At 42.1% G+C, this 20,778-nt stretch overlaps 1 protein-coding gene across 2 annotated transcripts in view; it reads right to left on the reverse strand.

Annotated features, from left to right (window-relative positions):
* MECP2 (methyl-CpG binding protein 2) overlaps positions 1 to 20,778 on the reverse strand; it is a 33,485-nt gene that overhangs the window by 11,894 nt on the left and 813 nt on the right. The gene's annotated exons all lie outside the window — the stretch shown is intronic.

Genomic DNA, 20,778 nt, shown 5'->3' on the forward strand with positions numbered 1-20,778 from the left:
ATTTTCTTTTTATTTAATTTTATAAACCTTTAAAAAAAAAATTACATTTTATTTTTATTAAATATTTTTATTTTTTACTTTACCTTTAGGGGCTTCGGGGAAATATTAGGGGTCTAAACAGACTCCTGATACTTCCCTTTTTAAAAGAAATTGAAAACACAGAGTCCTCAATGTCTTTTTCTGTATACCCTGTTATCAATGAACAGGAATCCTCTATACTGAGTGTTCTTGTTCATTTATAACTTGTGGATATAGTTTGTTTACCATGTCCACAATCATGAATGAACAGGAGGTGATGTAGATCACTACCCATTCATTCATAATTGGGGACAAAGTAAACATACCATGTCCTCAATTATTTACAATCCCTCAGCGATCACTGATTACTGAGTGCTTGTACCGGCTCTCCATCCTGGATCTGCTGTCACGGAAGGCCGAGCAAGCGGTGCGGGGAGGGGATATCGATCTGACAGCTGACTCCTCCCCCGCAACGACGGCCAGCCTCCTGTGACACCGCTCTCCTTATCTGTCAAAGAAGGCGAAGCGGTGTGGGAGGAGAGACGCCGGCCTCTCACAGCGCTCTCTTCCCCCGCAGCGCTCGGCCTCCTGTAAGTTTCTCTCCTCCCCACTGGGACACAGCAGCACACAGCAGGGAGGAGAGACAGAATGGATGCACCGCTATTTTGGCCAAAAAATTGCACTTTTGGCATTTTGCCAAAAGTGCCATTTTCGGCCAATATGTTTCAGCGGCCGAAATATTGCTGCATCGCTAATCAGAAGCAATAAAAATGATGCTGCCCAAAGCACAAATGTTTATTTACATTCTCTAATCTGAACTAGAAGGAAGATAGAGGCTAGGTGGAATGTTTGGCTACTTGAGGCAGAACAGAAACCTCCCATATTTATACTCGAGGTTTGTATTTAAATTGTACTGCAGAATGCAAATCACAATCAGGGCCCTCCTAACCCTTCTTCTGGTGCTATATAAATTTTGTATAATATTAATAATAGACATTTTAGTAAACAAAAAAGTAAAGTACATCTCCAGGAAAAAAATAAAATAACCTTGCAGTGGGGCTACCCACTACTCATTTTTTCCAAGGGTTTTGTGTAAAGGACTTTTACTTACCTGATCTCTGCTCTCGCAGGGTCTAAGACTGGTGCCCGCAGCCTCTTTGTCCCTCCGCTCTGGCGGTCGGGGGCCCATTAATGTAATCATGTCTAATGCAGAGCCCATAGCCCTGCATTATACATGAGGACACAGAGGCACTGGCCACAGCTGGAGCACCCATAGCCAGGGAGCAGGGAACAGGTAAGTAAAGCATTCAATGCAAAGCAAGAGTAGTTTTGTTTCCCCTTTGAATAATTAAACACCTTTTCTTTTTTGTGCTTTCATTATAGAAACAAGATGATCTGTGCAGTTCCTGACAGCTGAGGCAGGTGGCGCTGTGATAACAGCCTTTTGAGAGTGAAAACACAATTCTTAAAATAATTCTGAGGCCTGGTTCACAATGCAGCGATCCCGAGAACACGCGTTTGTGCACGGTTGCGCACAGTGTTTGCAGCACAGCCCCATTGAGTTCAATGGGGTTATATCTGTACAGCAAACACTGATAAAAAGGTACATGTACTGTTTTTTTTTTGCAACGATTCCATGACGTGCATGATTGTGGGTCGACCAAGCATGAACCAGGCCTGAACTGTCAGATCATGCTTGATCCAGTAGATGGACTGTGAACTTCTGTAGGGAGCTTAGGAACTCCATCATGCAGCAATTGTAAAAAGGAGGGGGGGGGGGGGGAAAAACCCCCCCCCCCCCAATTGTAAAAAGGAGGGGGGGGGGGGAATAACCCCCCTCCCCCCCATGCTGTTTGTAAATTGTATGTTTGTATCACAATTATGCACAAAGGCATGAGAAAAAGTTAAAGATTTACCATAATAGAATTTAAACAAGCCTTTAGTACAGTTTAGCAGCTTTACTAAGTAAAATTCCATGCATTCATTTTGCCATAATAATCTCACTTTAAAGCAAAAACAGAATTCTTCAGGTTTCCGAGATAATGGGGTGCCCTTCCCTTATAAGACAAACTTATTCCACAATGGTTTCCCTGATTCTGATGATTAAATTAATAGCTGTTGTCAGTGGCTGGCAAGCTGCTGATCCCAGCCATCCTTCCTGCTCTTTGCCCTACTAGTCACTGATCCTCCTGCGGTGTGCTGTTAATGTGTTCCCCTTTTGTGCCCTCAGATCCCTGCTGCTCTCCCTGTCTACACTTGGCACAGGCAGCGGGAATCAAAGGGGACACAGAGCAGACTGCAACCGCACAGCGGGAGAATCTATAACAGGGGGCAGTGACGCAAAGTGGGGAGGAAAGATCACTTTGTGGGAAGGGAAGTATTCTCAGGAAACATGCCTTTAATGTTTACCAACCCCTTCCCTTCCTGAACGAACACAGTGAGCGATCAGTATTGATCACGCCAGTGTTCATTCATAAATGGATAGTAAACAGAGTTAAGAAGCAGAATATTTCTGCTGTACACAAGAAATTAACGATGGGAACATCCGAGCAGTTACATGCATACAGGGATGGCTGAGCGGCCTTGGGAGCAAACTGTCCGTACCAGGAACGCTCATCCGCCCCGGTACATAAGTAACTGCATGGATGTTGCGTTGCAATAAAATGTGGGCCCGCACCGCATCGGGATGGACAGCGGGCAGGAAGTCACTATTTTAGAATAAGTTGCTTATTTACAGTTTTGCGTCCTGTGGTTCCTTCATTTTTTTCAGCAGGTTTATCTAATAAAAATCAGCAAAGTTTGGCATCGGGACAGGCAAGTATTTATGATTTTCTTTGCAGGCTTGGCTGTGTTCATTGCTTTAAATTATTTTTTAATGAACACATACCTGTATTAATGGGTGTTCTTTTTTAATCTGCTTTGAGTTCAGTTTTAAGAAGCGTAAAAGCCAAACAGTAAATGCAATGCAAGATCAGTAAATGCAATGCAAGATCAATACTCAACTGAGCAAAAATCTAATACTAAATGATACATAGAAAATACTGCATCATCAGCAATATTTTTAAATGCAAGCAAAAGTCAAATTTACTGTAATCTTCTCAGTCTGTGAACTAAAATGCAACATTAGTAAGCAGTAGCAATTAGAAACATATGAATTGAAGCTAAAAAAAATGGCAGTGACTATGATTAAATTATACAGGGTATAGAGTTTTTTAAGTGAATGTCCAGTCCCCAACAATTGCAGTCTACTGCAAATAAGTGGACCTTACCCGCTTTCACTAAGGGCTTGTTCACATCGAAAGCGGTGCGTTCCAGAGCAGTAGCAAGCCCTATTTTGTGCGTTTGCAGTGGAACGGAATGCAGGCAAAGTTTTGCCACGTATCCGATCGCGCTGCGGGTGGGGGTGTGTGGAAGCGGTGCCATTGAATTCAATGCACCGCCACACCCCCTCTCACGAACGCAAAGGGAAGTTTTGTGAGCGACCGCGGTGCGTTCCAGCAGCTACCGATCTGGAACACACCACTTTCACATCAGCATGGCGCTCTGAATGCTGATATGAAATCATCTTACAATTACAGTTTCTCCAATTCCTGGTCATCTTAGGCATTAGTGATGTAGACCATGCCTAAAGGTGCCCATACACCTTACAACCATTGTACTTTTTTTCTCCAGACATCTCACCCACGTTCAATTTTCTTACAACTAGCCCATCATGCATAGACCAATGTAGTTAGCAATTAACACTCGTCAGCACCACCACCTGGCCGATTTTCATCAATCGAATGGAAAGAGCATGTGCAGTTTTCATCTTGAGATTTTTTTTTGTACAACAACGCCACTAACCTGAAAATTTCCATCCACCTAGGCAAAAGTTTTCTAGCCTGCTTGAAAGACAAAAATCTGCCATTTGTACAGTAATTGAGGTTGTGCACTTCCCATCAACTGGCACATTTTTGGACAAAAACTCAATCGCAGACAAAAATCTCCAGATAATTGTAAGGTGTATGGCACCTTAAAAGGAGAACTATGGGGTTAGGGCTTTTCCCCATAGTTCTCCTTAGGGTAACGGGAGGACACAAACTAGAGTCCTCCCGTCACCCTAAGCTCAGTATACCGCAAGCTACAACTCGCGGTATACTGAGACGCCGCATCTGAGGCGGATCCCTACAATCATGTCTGGATCCACCCAGCTGCGTGAGTGACAGCTGGCTCTGCCTATCTAGAGGCAGAACCAGCTGTTCCCGCCCCCTCCCGTCAGCGCTGGAGGATCGGAGCGGGAAATCCAGCCCCTCCCCTGTCACGTCAGAGAGCCGTGACAAGATCGAGAGGTGAGCGAATGCCGGTATGTGTCCGCCCACTTCCCGATCTACTCAGCCGACCTGTGACAGTCTGATGTCACATGTCGGCTAGAACTATGAGGTGAGTGAAAAGCACTCACCTCATAGTTCTCCTTTAAGAGATGCATTAGGGGAAGGTTACATCAGCAGTGCATCGCTGGGAAATCTCATATATAATCTCAGGAGATCTCAGGGAAAGGCATTTTTAGGGCTGCAACTATTGATTATTTTCATAAATCGATTAGTTTGCCGATTATTTTTTTTATTAATCAGATCAAAAAATAAAAATATGATCCTTAATTTAAAATACAACCATACAAACATAACTTTTAATTTTTTGCAATCACACTGCACTGGAACACACAGCATTGAGGTACTGCGCAGGCGATCTTACTGTGGGTGGGAGGCACGTTTGGGGTGCCATTGAAATGAATGGCACTGCAACGCACCTCCCGCAGCAGAATTTGTCAGGCCGAAAATGACTCTTTTCCCACCTTTTATCATTTTGTTTTTAACAATTATATTGTAAGCATATGGCGCTTAAATAGCTTCAGCCAGGGAATGACAGCTGCCAGTGGCAAGATTCCACAGACGGCAGCTGAATGTAAAAACAGCAAGTAGTGGGCTGGTGCAATAGCCAGCCAGCTATGGGCCATTTCAAATTACAATAGCCAATAGCAGGCGGGCTTTTTCACCCACCCACTGCTTGCTGTGCCCTCCTCCCAGCATGGAGGAGAGAGCTAGGGGATCCAGCCAACTAATTGATAATGAGAATAGTTAACAACTATTCTTATCAATCGATTAGTTGGTTCCAGCCCTAGACATTTTCCTTCCCTAAGATAATGTGCAAGGCCATATGTCCTGGGGGTTGTAGGCTTTCAGTGGAGATGTCTTGAGGGGACAAGCTCCCTCGAGTTACAAATTGTGAAGAGAAACTGAACCCTTAAATGAAAAAAATTAAAAATATAGTGGGCAAAGTACTAATCACCAGCATTGCCTCTATGCACTCAATAAAGGTGATGTTTCCCCAATTACTGACATACCAGGCCTTTTTTTGATCTGTGTCTCTGTGTGAAGGCAGACATCTTTGTAGAGGCAAGAATCTGCATCCTTCAGAAAGGAGAACAGTGAGCAGCACAGTAGTCACATTAAATGTTATTTTAAATCTAATAAGACCAGCAGTCACAGGCAGCAGTGCCTTAGATCTCACACCTCACATGCCAGGAAGTGCACTACTATGTTTCAGCAGAAATTCAAGTCAAAAGGTACATTTCTGCATACTTTTTTTTTAATGGAGTTCAGGTCCACTTTAAGGCTGTTTCTAAGTAAACCTGCCTCAAACAGTCCATACATAGCCTGTGATAAAACAATGCCCAAGCAAAAAAAGTTAACTTAAATGAAAACTGGACGTCATAATCAGTAGATCCAGATATATAAGATGTGGAGGTTATATACAGACCCTGATGTTTCCTAAATAATTTAAGCTTTGTTTCACCCATCCTGCCCCTTTTGTTCTCCATAATGGTTGTAGAAGGCACTTAGGGACTTATAGGGGGGTTCATGAAGCAAGAAGGTAGGGCCGAAAATAACTAACAGGAAAACCTATGTTTTGCATATGTTCTCTTAGTAAACATCTATCACAAACTATCTGGTCAGACACACCCCTCTCTTGCTCAGCAACACAATTCTATGTGCTGACACTTGTGCTGAGGGGTGAGGCTGTAACTTGGCTATGCCAAAACAGAGAGTGGAGTGGTAGGGCAGAAGCAGCAAAAGGAGAGATTTAAAATATATATACCGTATATACTCGAGTATAAGCCGTCCCGAATATAAGCCGAGGTACCTAATTTTAGCAAAAAAAACTGGGAAAAAGTATTGACCCGAATATAAGTCGAGGGTGGGAAATGAGGCAGCTACTGGTAGATAGATACCAATAAAGGCATTTCCAAGCACAAATCAAAACATGTCGGACTATTAGAATTGAGCTTTAAGTAACTATTTTAAAAATCCACCTCTACACTTAATTATTTGCAAAGACTAACAGAACAAACATTGGTGGGACAAGCTGTTTGTGGGTCAAAGGAAAAAAATGCAGGACAGATGGGGAAATCAAAACAAAATGAACAATGAAAACGAACGTATTTTTACTGCGTGCATCACTAAAATCATCCTAAACAGTATAGATATACATTTTTATTGTTGTAGGTGATGTATAACATATGTTTTGGTTCTTGCAGCTATGTATCATGTGGGGGACACAATGACCAGATCAAGTCATCTTTATATCTCTGCTTTTTCAATAGAAATTTTAAGTAATGAACTTTGTATTGAACAACATATGCTTTTTTGGTCTCAGTTCCTGTACATCACTTAACAATGAATACTAGGCACACATACATACATACATTTCACACAGGAAAACCTACTTAACCTCAATATCAGATCACAACTTTGCTTTACATTTTTCAACAAGAAATGCAGCTGTGCATAATGAAAACCAGAACAATACTGCTGCCTGCCCCATTACTTGAAAGATTACCACAAGCAGCTGACATCTCAGATTTACAATGATTGTCAATACTGAGATACAGCAAAGGGATATATAAACTCCAGACAAAACAAATCTCCCTCATAAGAATGATATTATATAACCCGCACTTTTCATTTTGTTTTAGCTTTTTTTTTTTTGGATTGCAGACTACTTGGGGCAGATCGACAGTTCATTTTCTGTACTTGCAGGGACAACAAAGGCATAAAACATGAAAAAAATTGCATGTATTGCAAATATGTACTACATGTCTGTTTGCTTTGACATACACTTTAACCACTTACTGACCAGGTGATTACACCCCCTTCCTGTCCCGGCCATTTTTCAGTATTCAGCGGTGCAGTACGTTCACTGACATTTATTCCGTCATACAACGCTGTACTGAAATGAATAGTATACCATTTTTATGGGACAGAAAGAGCTTTCTTTTGGTGGTATTTAAATCACCACTGGGGTTTTTTTTTTTATTGTTTACTATATTAACCTCTTGCCGTCCGCCCGTAGTAGAAAAACGGACGGACGGCACTGCTGCATTTGCAAAAAAAAAAATACAGTTTTTTTAACATTATGTCAGGAAACAATTATTATTACCCAATTTTTTTGTTAAAATTTAAAAGACGCGGTCACGTTGGGTAAATAGACACCAAACATTTCAAGCTTTAAAATTGCGCGCACCTGTGAAATCGCAAAAAAATACCATACCCAAAATTTACCATAGCCGATGCTTTAAAAGCTTTTACCGCTATCAGTTTAGTGTTATCAATAATAAATATAGAAAGTGAACTGCGCCAATAAGCAAGCTAACAGCTACAAAGCACTGGAATGTACACCCACTGTGAGTGTGTATACGTGAAAAATGAATAACTAAATGTGCCGAGCTACAACAATGATATTCATCACTATTGCTATATTTGGACATTTTTGCAGATTTATGAAGATTTAAAGACTTTACACCTGATTGATTTTTTCCACTGACATTTGTTTGAGTCACTGTGTTTTTTTACACTCTTTATATCTGATCATTGTTGTAGCTCGGCACATTTAGTTATTCAGTTTAGTGTTATCAGTGACTAATGGCCCCACAATTATTGCTCTCACTCCGACATTCGCAGCAATATGTAACATGTACGGCGTAATGGCCGCAATTGTCGTTTCCGCACGTATGCGCACCCGACGCATGTTTGCATGCATGCAAAACATGCGGTTGGATGCCCTAGCTCTCTCCTTCACACTGGGGGGAGGACACAGCAAGCAGTAGGTGGGTGCAATAGCCAGCCTGCTATTGACTATTGCAGTTTGAAATGGCCAATAGCAGGCTGGCTATTGCACCAGCCCACTACATGCTGTATTTACATTCAGCTGCCATCTGTGGAATCCTACCACTGGCAGCTGTCATTCCCTTACAATACAATTATTAAAAGAAAAATTATAAAAGGCAGGAAAAAGTTATTTTCGGTTTCGGTCTGACAAATTCTGCTGCGGGAGATGCATTGCAGTGCCATTCATTTCAATGGCACCCCAAATGCGCATCCAACCCACAGTGTGATCGCCCGCACTGGAAAGCATGGTACCGCAATGTTGTGCGTTCCAGTGCAGTACGATTGCAAAATATTGTGCATGCAGTTTTATTCTGAAGTAGTTTGGTTGTAACACTCCATTTGTGTATTTCCTTTTAAAATAAGGATGGTATTTATTTGATTTTTGGCCAACTAATCGATTGTGAAAATAATCATTAGTTGTAGCCCTGGACGCAAATACCACGCAGTTGAAATATTATGCGAAATATCTGAAAAAAAGGGGCAGTGAGTTGCAAACCTGAATATGTCGCAAGAACACTTTAAAAAAAAAGACATCAGAAATAAAACTCTGTGGTTAGAATAACATTTTCGTCTTTGCACCTAAAAATGTTGTCGCAAAAACATTCATTAATTCCCCCCTTTCTATCCCGAGGATGCAACCAGAGCGCTCCTCACTCCCTGCAGTACCCAGAAGACCAGCGTTATGTGTACAAGCCGGCAGGCTGCAAGGTAAGATTTTTATACTTTCCAGCATCCGGCCACACATATTACACAGCATTTTATTGATCATTTACACACCCGGTGCCCAGTGTGGTGTGTAAATAATCATTTCCCCAGAATTTGGCTTTAACAAACTGCAACATTTATGATGACAGTGCTGAGAGCATAGCATTCTTTTGGTACTTTGTAAATTCCAAGGCAATATAAATGAAATTGGGCAGAATAAGAAAAGCAACTAAGCGCTCAGGAGCAGGGCCCTCCTTACCATCTTGTCTTGAATTGTATTGTGCTTGTAATGACTTCCTTATATTGTAAAGCGCTGCGCAAACTGTTGGCGCTCTATAAATCCTGTATAATAATAATAATAACTACATCTTTCATAAGAATTGTGTGTTGTAGCGTTCTTCATCAGAGCTGGCTTAACGCAACGCATGTTAACACGTGACACACTTTGCTTTAACGCAACAGACAAGTGCAGTGTGACTGAGTTCTTAGGGGAACTTTTTATTTTACTACTAACAAATTAAGAAAATGAAAATTTAAAGGTAACAATATTTAGAAATATACTCTCAGAAGAATATATAAAAAAATGTAGAGGACTTTATTTGTGTGCATTAAAACATACCTAGAATAATACTGAATGTGGTTCAGTGACATTTCAGAAAAAAATATTTTGCGATATTACAAATTACAAATTTTTTTAAACACCGGAGGTCAGAGGCTAGGAACACGAAGGAAAAGCAAACACATTATTCTCCTATTGTCTTAAATAAGCCAAGCAGCAGGTTGTGAGAGGACAGGAAGGTAATAAGTAGAGATGCACCTATACCGATTTTTCAGTATAGAGCGAGTACCTACAGGTGAAACTCGAATAATTAGAATATCGTGCAAAGTTCATTTATTTCACTAATGCAACTTAAAGGCGAAACTAATATATGAGAGAGACTCATTACATGCAAAGCAAGATAATTCAAGCCGTGATTTGTCATAATTGTGATGATTATGGCTTACAGCCCATGAAAACCCCAAGAACCCCAAATCCACAACCTCAAAAAAAGTAGATTATTACATGCAATCAATAAAACAAGGATTGTACATAGAACAATATCGGACCTCTGAAAAGTACAAGCATGCATATGTACTCAGTACTTGGTTTGGGCCCCTTTTGCAGCACTTACTGCAATTACTTTTGCACGATATTCTAATTATTCGGGTTTCACCTGTATATTTTTTGTGACCGCACTCGCCGATATCGGTGCCCCGATTATTAGGAAGTCAGGCGGCGGATCATGACCCGTCACTCGGCTTCCTGATTGCCTGTAAAGCCGAAGTTCTAGCGAAAGAACACCGGCTTCACCTGCCGTGGCTGCAGGAAGCCGGGGCGGCGGGTCATCAGATACCATCTGGTTCCTGATTGGTTAGGAAACCAGAACAAGTGAAACTGGCTTCCTGACCAATCAGGAAGCTGGGTGGCACGTCATGACCCGCCTTACAGCTTCCTGATTGGATAGGAAGCCAGCTTCACTTGTTCTTAGGCAGCCTGGCTTTCTGGCCAATCCTAGCAACAAGTGAAGCTTGTCCCATCAGGGAGGCGGGTCATAACCCACCGCCCGGCTTCCTGATTGGAAAGGAAGCTGGCTCCATGCTCCCTCGGCACTGCCGGTCAGAGGAAGATATACCTCTGACTGGAAGTACAGGTATAGGAGCATTTGGGCGAGATAATAGTATCGGTATGGGTGCATCCCTAGTAATGAGGATGATTTATCAATACTGGAGTAGACAGAATTTGGAAGTTGTTCATGGCAACCAATCAGCCTCTCGCTTTCATTTTCAGATGTTAACTGAACTAAAGAAAAGCTGAATGGTTGCCATGGGCAACTGCTCCAGATTCTGTAAGCTGCAGTTTTGATAAATTCCCTTCAATGGGGGGGAATTTATGGAAGTTTGCGACAACATGTCATGCTAATGCTTGTCAGACCAAAATGTCATGCTAACTATTCGCAAAGTTTTATATCTGCTTTGCGCCTTTTTCAAAGTGTTCTTGCAACAAATCCATGTTTATGACTCACTGCACGTTTTGCGACATTTTGCATAATTTCTCAACTGCACAGTATTTGCGTCCAGCATTTGCGACATTAAAAACTCTCCAGACTGCTGCACATTCTAGGAGTCCCAGAAGTCTAGAAGTCCTCCTGAGCACTTCTCAAAGATAACTCAAAAGATAACTCAGCTTCATACCCTCAAGTCAGCTAAACACTTCAGGACTGTTCTGCCGTCTTCCTGGAAGTTCCCTGCAAGCTTGCAACAGTTTAGGGACAGTTAAAGTGACATTAAACCCTCAGATTTTTTAACATAAAACAATACTGTAATGTGTGCCTTACTGTAATCCGTGGTAGTTTCCCTTCTCTTTGCTGCTCTTCCTTTTAAATCTGCATCTGTTCTCATGCTGGGCAGGACTTCTGTTTTGCAGCAGACTGCCTTGTCTCAGGAATGGATATATGGTGTCTGTGTATAGGTTTGTATAGTTTTGAAACCTGAGCCAGCACTACAGGAAGAGGCCCTGAGCTGCAAAGGGAAGTTCTCCCCAAGCATGAGAAGACATGAGGATTTAAAAGGAAGAGCAGCAAAGAGAAGGGAAACTACCATGGATTACAGTAAGGCACACATTACAGTATTGGTTTATGTTAAAAAATCTGAGGGTTTAATGTCACTTTAAGAGACAATTCTCCTTTTAAGAATGAAACCTAAACTAGGATAATAAATCTGTTTCGCTATAGTCACTAGAAATTAGGAATTAAAGACGCTGATGATGCGACAGCATTGATAAATTCCCCCCATTGTGTTTACAGATCTAAAATCTAAATTTAATATTATTCTGTTTTAAAGTACAAAACTAAAAGCTTCTAGATTTTTATATATTGTATATATTCACATTCTTCTCTATGTTTCTGAATATTGGTACCTTTAAAGTCCCATTTTCTAAATAATTATTTTGTTACCAAAATCAAAATAGGCACATGAGGACATATTTACAAAAAGGTGATCGCTATTTTCAGTTATTAGTCCTAAGAAAATTGAAATGAACAGTCACACAGCTAAAATAAAGATTATTATCCTTGTGTTAAATGTTTGTGAATGAAGAGGACTGCTATTGAGAACCAGTCCAACAACATGATTCAAAGGGAACTTTATTTACTTGTTTTTGGCACTGGTAGCCCAATGCCTGTTTTATATCATTTCTATGTGGTCAGTGAATGAGAGGTCAGAGCTTAACCATAAAGTTGGGGAAGTTAAGTCCCTCAAAAACAAAGTACTGTACTTTGAACCTGGTTTAATTTGCAAGACATTGCAAAGGGATGTGAGAAAGGTAACACAAGCATAAATTATAGTTTAAGTGAAAAATACTGAGGGGAATTTATCAAAACTGGAGCATGTGGATGGCAACCAATCAGCTCCTCTCTTTCATTTTCACATCTTACCTGAGCAAACTGAAGAAAGAAGCTAATAAATTGCCATGGGCAACTGCTCCAGTTTTGATACATTTCCCTCAGTGTATATAAAATTTTAGCTGACAATGGACCCATGATAGCCCGCCGCTCCAAATAGTTACCCCTCTCCTGAAGAAGGATCCCCCAGTAATCAATGCGTCACTTCATCCTCCCTCTGTTAGCTATGCCGAAAGATCAGATGTGCGTGTTGTGAGGACTCTGGCTAGCTGCCTTTGCCATTCACAGATTGAGTCCTTTTCTGTGGCTAACAAGGGAAGATGAAGTGAAGCAGTGATGCTGCAATACACTTACGTGCCGTGTGCTGCCAAAAATGCTACATGCACCTTTTTTTTAGCGCATTAGGCAGCCCATGTTAATACAAATTTACTTAAGCAGCACAACAGTGTGAAAAAGCCCTAAAGGCAACATGAAGCAACATTTGTTTTTAGATAGTAGGGAAAGCGTAAGACCCCAGTTTTTTATATCCTGTTGGGGAGATTTTCCATTAACTTCCTGTCCCAGAGGTAACATAAAGAAAGAGGAAATCTCTCCAAAGTGAGGAGTATCCCCCATTAGTGATCACCATAAGATTTCCCCTCACCTCCTATACTGGTAATAACTTTAACATTCTGAAATTCCCATCACTTTGCCCTGCCAAGATTGGTATCGGTACACAAAGAGTTGCAACAAAGGTGCAGTTAAACGATATGCTTGTGACACTAGCTAAATGTCTTTACCGTCTCCAGCAAAGTAACCGCTCTGTACACATTCGGTCATATGCAACAACCCGTAATCTACACCCAGAACATTAACTATTTAAACATATAAGCAATAGCAGAACTATGGCCTCCCATTAAAAATAATTTACCCAAACACTTAATCACAAGTCTATCTGCACTTGCAGTTTTCTCCTGGTTCCCCTGCAAAGTCCCACGAATAACTGTTCCTGTGATGGTGTGGCAACGATGTTGCACTGCTCCCGATTTCAGAGCAGAGTTGCAACACCCATGAAGGCTGTGCCTGCTTGCACTACAGTGGGATGAAAAATGTTGCAGGGGGCATTGTCACTGCTGGTTCACAAGCCTGTAGTTTGTCAATCAGAACCTGGCCACACCTAGTCCCAACCACTGTTTTCTGGATTGACATCACAGCCTCTGTTGCTGAAACCTTCCCACTGTGAGCCACAGTGCCTGGTAGGGGGAGAGTGTGAGACACGAAGGAGGATTTGGCTCAGTTAGGGAAGGTAAAGGGAGTTGTTTTGTTTACTTTAAGAGGCTTTTGCATCACATAACTGGATTGAGGTTGCTTTTTATATACTGGAGCCTTTAGATGTACTTTAACAAGAAATATCTGTATAGATACAACTATTGTCCATACAATGGGTTATAAAAGGTATTGAAAATTCTCCAAGCAACCTCTGTGTAGCTGTAGCAATTTATTTATTTATTTTACTTTTATTTGTACATTGGCACACTATGAAAAGACTGTTCCCTTGCATAGGCTGTCATTGAAGGATTTTTTAAATGTTTTAAACTACCCAGAGAAAAGGTTTAGCAAGTACATAAGCTATGCTGTTCAGTTTTAGGCCGGAGTCACACATATGGGTTTCCCTTAGAGAAGAATTCTGGGTAATTTTTTTTATTAGTAACCCTTGCAGTGGTGCTACCCCTGCGCTGCAAGCATTAACTGCTCGTTTTGGTCTAGGGCTGAAAATAATCAAGTTATACTCACCAGATCCTCTGAGATGCCCGGCTGTGACATCGCTCCGGCCAGCCTGTCTCCTGTTCCGCTCCAACAATGGTATGTCCCTCAGAGTCCTCATGTCCTATGCATTAGAGAACGTGATGACTCAGGGACCTTAGCCTACAGCAGCGGTGGGAGCGAGACGCTGCAGAGGGCTTGTTTACACCATGTCTAGGACCCAAAAAACTCCCGATGTATCACTATGGTATTTCTGGGCCCTGTTCACACCAGCGCAGTCCATTTCAAACCAGACAAAAAAATACTTGAGTATGTTAATTTAAATCTGTGCTTAATGGGTATTCTAAATGTATTAAAATAGAAGCTGCTGTACTATAGACAACTAGGTCCAATGGGTTATTTAACTAGATATACAGCGCTAGTTGTTCAATCTGTGTATAAAGGAATAAAGGGTCTATACGTGTTGACACTGTTATAATATCCACCTTTTCAACTACTTTTCAACTACACTGAGTAAATAAATTAAGATCACTGTAGTGAAATAGGTGGTAGCCTCAATATTACGTGCATACAGGCAAAATGTGCAAGGTGAATCAACTGGTCATATAATTGTGGAACAGATGATGATAAATAAATATAAAGTGATTAATATTACATAGGATTATAAGGGGGATACCTCTATACAATATACAGGTGAAACTTGAATAATTAGAATATCGTGCAAAAGTTCATTTATTTCACTAATGCAACTTAAAAGGTGAAACTAATATATGAGATAGACTCATTACATGCAAAGCAAGATAATTCAAGCCGTGATTTGTCATAATTGTGATGATTATGGCTTACATATAAACAGTGATTACTCTGTGAAGAAAATGTAAACTTTGAGCAATACTCCTCTTAAATTAAATGAATAATTACATAAATGAATATTATATCCACAAATAATTAGGTGATAATATCACATAGTGATCAATCTATATTATCAGAAAATCTCTGTGCAAAAGATTTAATATCTGCTAAAGTGCAAAAAAATACTGCTCAACCCATTTTCTTTGGTCTGGAATGCATCAAAAACACATGCAAATGCACTGGACTGCACCTGAAAGCTCATTTTAAGCTTACAAAAAATCACGGCAAAACGCAATGCACCTAAAATTAGAGTCACACCATTTTATGGACCAGATCTGGAACGCAGTGCATTGCGTTTTGCAACATTTTTACCGCTTAAAAAAAAAAGCTTAAAATGGCCATGCAGGTATGTTGCAGTCCGTTTGCATGCATTTCAGACCAGACAAAATGAGACAAGCAGTATTTTTATGTTTTTGTCTGGTCCAGAAAGGACTGCGCTGGTGTGAACAGAGCCCAGAAACACCATAGTGATACATTGGGATGCTTTTTGGGATGCTTTTTTGGGCCGGGAACAAACTATTCTGGTCTGCACATGGTGTGAACAAGCCCTAAGAGCAAGCCAGCTCGAAGGAACTTTTAGCCCTAGACAAAGACAAGCAGTTAACCCTTGCAGTGCGGTGTAACCCCAGTGCAAGGGTTAATTAAAAAAATACCCCCAGCGTTCTTTTTAAGAAAAATCAATGGAAACCCATTTAAGAATGCACATTGACAAGCATCGTCGATGCTTTTGACGTTGATTTTCAGTGTAAAACACATTGCAAAGTGCACATACATGGTCCTTAAAACAGAGATGTGTGGATCCGGCCTTAGTGTTCAGAGACTGTCATCAGGGGAGCTTCCTAGGCCCCCAGATATTAAGTAAAATTTAACACATCTCAAACGAGACCTCGCATTTTAATCAAATCTATTTCTATTAATTCAGTCTATTTCCAAGCCCTCCAGCCTCAAATTAAAACTAGGATTATAGAAAAAAGGTATTAAAAGGAGAACTATGAGGTGAGTGCTTTTCACTCACCTCATAGTTCTAGCCGACCTGTGATAATGAGACTGTCACAGGTCGGCTCAGTAGATCGGGAGGTGAGCGAACACATACCGGCGTTTGCTCACCTCTCGATCCTGTCACGGCTCTCTGCCGTGACAGGGGAGGGGCTGGATTCCCCCCTCCCTGCTCCGCCAGCGCTGACTGGCGGAACGGACGGGGGAGGGGGCGGGTACAGCTGGCTCTGCCTCTAGATAGGCAATGCCAGCTGTCAGTCACGCAGCTGGGCGGATCCCGGCACAATTGTCGGGATCCGCTTCAGCGTCTCAGTATACCGCGAGCAGCAGCTTGCGGTATACTGCGGCGTGTCAGTATACCGCGAGCTACAGCTCGCGGTATACTGAGCCTAGGGTGACGGGAGGACGCTAGTTTGTGTCCTCCCGTTACCCTAAGGAGAACTATGGGGAAAAGACTTAACCCCATAGTTCTCATTTAAGGAAAAAATGTTAACCTTATAACTTGCTTCTGACATGCTAGCCTATATACGAGGGTGATATCACCGAGCCATTCTGTGGGAGCCTAGGAAAGAAAGATGAGGAGCAAAGAACTTTCACCTACGCAGCAATTTCAAGGGATTTGGGATCATCGGCTTTCCCAGGATCCTGCAAAAAGGTCAAATGATGTCACCCTCACCCAGGTGAAAGGACTGGAATCAGGGATCTGTGTAAGGAGAGTCATTTTTTTCCTTTTTTTTTTTTTTAAGCTTTAAAGCCCAGCTGCATAACAAGTGAAGAATATATATTAAAACAAAATTTCCCATTATGTGTCAGTGCTTTCCAACTATATCAAGCTGCCTCGTGCTGGCAGCAAGCTACAGAAGTCTCCAGTAGCCTGAAATGCTCCCTGCCCCAATCAACAATGCTGACCAGGGAGCATTCGCTTTTTTTTGGGGGGGGGGTCTGCAAGTTAAAAGAGAACTATGGGGTACACTTTTTATCCAATAGTTCTCGTTATATATTGAGAGCACTGCAGTCGGGACGGATCCCGACAATACTGTTAAGATTCACCCAGCTAGCTGATAGGCAGATCCAGCTGTCAATCTAGAGGCAGTCAGCTGTGCCCGCCCCCTCCCTCATTCCTCCACTCAGCGCTGGAGGATCGGAGAGAGGAATCCCTGTGGGGAGGCGTGACTGACAGTCACCACTCTCTGCAGGGAGATGATCGGAAAGTGAGCGAGCGACGGTATGTATTCACTCACTTCCCCATCAATAGAGCTGACGTGTGACAGTTTCATTGTCACACGTCGGCTCTAACTATGATGAGTGGAAATCACTTTAAGCAAATCTATAAATAGAACAAGTTTGCTCACACAAGTATCTGAACATTAATCTTGAATTACTAGGACTCCTTAAGCTTATTTATAACATGTTGATATTTGCCCTCTAATTTAGCTTTACTTTGACTGTGAATTCCTCTACTACTACAGTGTCAGAGATCACTTGACGCTCTGACAATTTCCGCCCTGTATCTGCCTGATCTCAGACGTTCAAAAGCATACACAACAGCTTCAAAGAACAGTTCTGTAGTCACAGCCTTCTTAAAGAACTCCAGGGGGAAAAAAAAAACAATTTTAACCATTGCAGTGAGGCTACCCCCCTGCAGCCTCTCACTCCCAGGCTCTGGTGGTCTAAGGATCCATAAGTTATCACGTCTAATACAGTGCATTTGAAGTGATGATGCCGGGGGACATTCTACCGAGTGAGTGGAGGGGTAGAGAGGCTACAGGGACCGGCCTAGTAGCCAGACGGGACAGAGGTTCAGGTGAATATATATTTTTTTATTTTACACCCTAGACCAAAAAGAGCACTTAAACCTTGCTCCCTTCTGCCCAAAGTTCTTTAACAATGGGGCAAGCAGCACGGACGTGATTACATCAGCACTGCTTTCTGCATACTTACACTGTGACTGAAGGGTGATGTGGTGACGGCCTCTCAGGAGATGGGTCCCTGATACCCAATACTCTCAGTACCTCCTCAGTTTTGTAAAAGAAAAGAAATATTGCAAAGCACAGCTCTGGATTGAATGTATTTTTTTAAACCAGCTGAGACTAAAAAAATTAACCCAAAGTTTGGCTTTAAAAGAGAACTATGGGGTAACCTTTTTATCCCATATTTCTCTTTAGGGTCACGGGAGGACACATACTAACCTCCTCCCGGGCTATTGGTCGCGGTATACTGAGACGCCGCAGCGGATCCCGACGTAGATGACGGGATCCGCCCAGCTGGCTGATTGACAGCTGGCTCTGCCTATCTAGAGGTAGAGCCTGCTTTGCCCGCCCCCTCCCCCATCCGTTCCTCCAGTCAGCGCTAGCGGATTGGAGAGGGGGCAATCCCTGCGGGGAGCCGTGACTGACAGTCACCGCTCTCTGCAGGGAGATAATCGGGAACTGAGCGAGTGGCGGTATGTGTTTAACTCACTTCCCGATCTATAGAGCCGACCTGTGACAGTTTCTTGTCACACGTCAGTTCGAACTATGAGGCTGAGTAAAAATCACTCACCTCATAGTTGATTTTTCAATATTTCAAAAAGCCTGTGCAATCATTATAACTAGGGATGCACCCCTATATCGGCCGAAAATGACACTTTTGGCTAAATGCCGAAAGTGCAATTTTCCTGCCGATACATCGGCGCATCCCTGCTTTCTTTCCTCCCCGCTGGGCGCTGCTCTGTGTCCCAGCGGGGAGGAGAGAAAGTGAGAGCTGGCCGAGCACTGCGGGAGGAGAGCGTTGTGAGTGGCCGGTGTCTCCTCCCACACCGCTCAGCCGCCTATCATAGTGTGGCAGAATGGTGTGGGGGAGGAGACAGCGCTGTCACAGGAGGCTGGGCTCTCTTCTCGCACTGCTCACTCAGCCTCCTGTGGCAGCGTGTGTCAGAGAGGAGAGCAGGCTACAAACACTCAGCGTTCAGTGATCGCTGAGTGTTTGTAGATAATTGAGGATATGGTATTGTTACTATATCCTCAATTATGAATGAATGGGAAGTGATCTACATCACCTCCTGTTCATTCATAATTGTGGTTATAGTAAACATATGCTGTCCTCATGTTATGAATGAACAGGAACACTCAGTATAGAGGATTCCCGTTCAATGATAACAGGGGCTGCAGAAAAAGAGATTATGAACTCTGTGTTCTCACTCTCTTTTTCTATTTTAAAAGTGGAAATATCAGGGGTCTGTTTAGACCCCTATCTCCCCAATGCCCCTAAAAGTAAAGTAAAAAATATTTAATAAAAAATGAATAAAAAAATTTAAAAGTTTATAAAAAATGTTTAGATTTTAAAAAATTAAAATAAAAACATTTTCGGTATCGGTTTCGGCCTGACAATTTTTTCTATTTCGGTGTACCTCTAATTATAATGTATTCTGAAAGCACATTTGAAAATAATAAACTCTGCTTGTCTCATTGTGGCATCTTGCAAAACGTTCTACTGTGTATGGTCACCTAGGGCTTGTTAGCAATGATGCCACCTTTAGCATATTAAAAACACGTGATAGTTGGGACTAGGGATGCACAGATACCAAGTACAGTACTCGGTACGAGTACATGTACCGATACTTTTGAGCTCCAAGACTAGACTAGAGAAAAATTTAAAAAGTTAGGAGGCGGCTGCCATTTGTAAGGAGCACACGGAGCTCCTGGGATTTGTACATCTCCGTTTTAATGTACGATTTTGTTTTTATAAATATAAATAAAAGGATGCACAGATACCAGTTTTGCGAGTACTTGTACTTGCCGAGTACTGATACATTTTTGTTTATCGTCATGTGACAGTTTTTCTAAAACAATACAGAGTAATGATTTCAGGACAGTGGTGGAGCGCCAGAGCCAGGTCCCAGCTCCAACCCTGGTAGTTCTCATGAAAATGCCAAGTATCGGCACTGGTACTCGAAAAGTATCTGTGCATCCCTAGATGGGACAATGCGAGCAATATGTGGCTAATGTTTAAAAGAATGCAAATGTGAACAGAAATCTGCTGTAAGAGTGGCCCTACACAGCCCAATATTATAGGACAACTGTACCTCAATCAGTCTCACCAGCTTAAATACTTACACCTGAACAATGCCTGCATCCAATAAGAACATTCAGGTACTTTGACAGCCAGCAGGGCCTACAAGCAAGATACTGAAGCTTGGCCTAGTGGGAGATTCCTCCATCCACATAGTTTAGCGTAGATGGAGGAATCTGTTGCACTTTTCTCTGCAGATAATCTATAGGTGTATGGCCAGCTTTACATTGTGTCTCTCCTCTACTCCCGACCGAAGAGCTCTACTGTGCACGCACCCGCACTATGATCCTTCACGGGCCGTTCTAGAATTTTTCCGATCTTCAGACGGGACCGAGCGGCGGAGACACAGGTAAGCAATTACCTTTTTGGTAGCTGTTTAATTTTTTTTTATGTTTTTGCATTTTCTACTCCTTGCTGGAAGTAAAAAGTACAAAAAAAAAAAACCGAGACTTTCATTATACTCTTAAGATTTTTTTTTTATGCGGTCAACTGAAAGCAAAGCTCCGACGCTCCAGGCGCATTCATCTCTCTCGCTCTCTGGTAGACGGGAACTCTTCTGGCCGAAGACACCTATTAGCTACGGACGCGGCTAGAGTGAAGTCACGGTGCCCGGTTATTCAGAAGCATTGTCGGACCCTCCACAATACAACATGCAGCCTGATCGAAGGAGAAGAAGAGAAAGGCAGCAGCATTATTCAGTCAAGGGTGTT

The sequence above is a fragment of the Nanorana parkeri genome, unplaced genomic scaffold (assembly GCF_000935625.1).
Source record: "Nanorana parkeri isolate BGI_ZX_2015 unplaced genomic scaffold, ASM93562v1 scaffold475, whole genome shotgun sequence".
In the NCBI taxonomy this organism is placed as follows: domain Eukaryota; kingdom Metazoa; phylum Chordata; class Amphibia; order Anura; family Dicroglossidae; genus Nanorana; species Nanorana parkeri.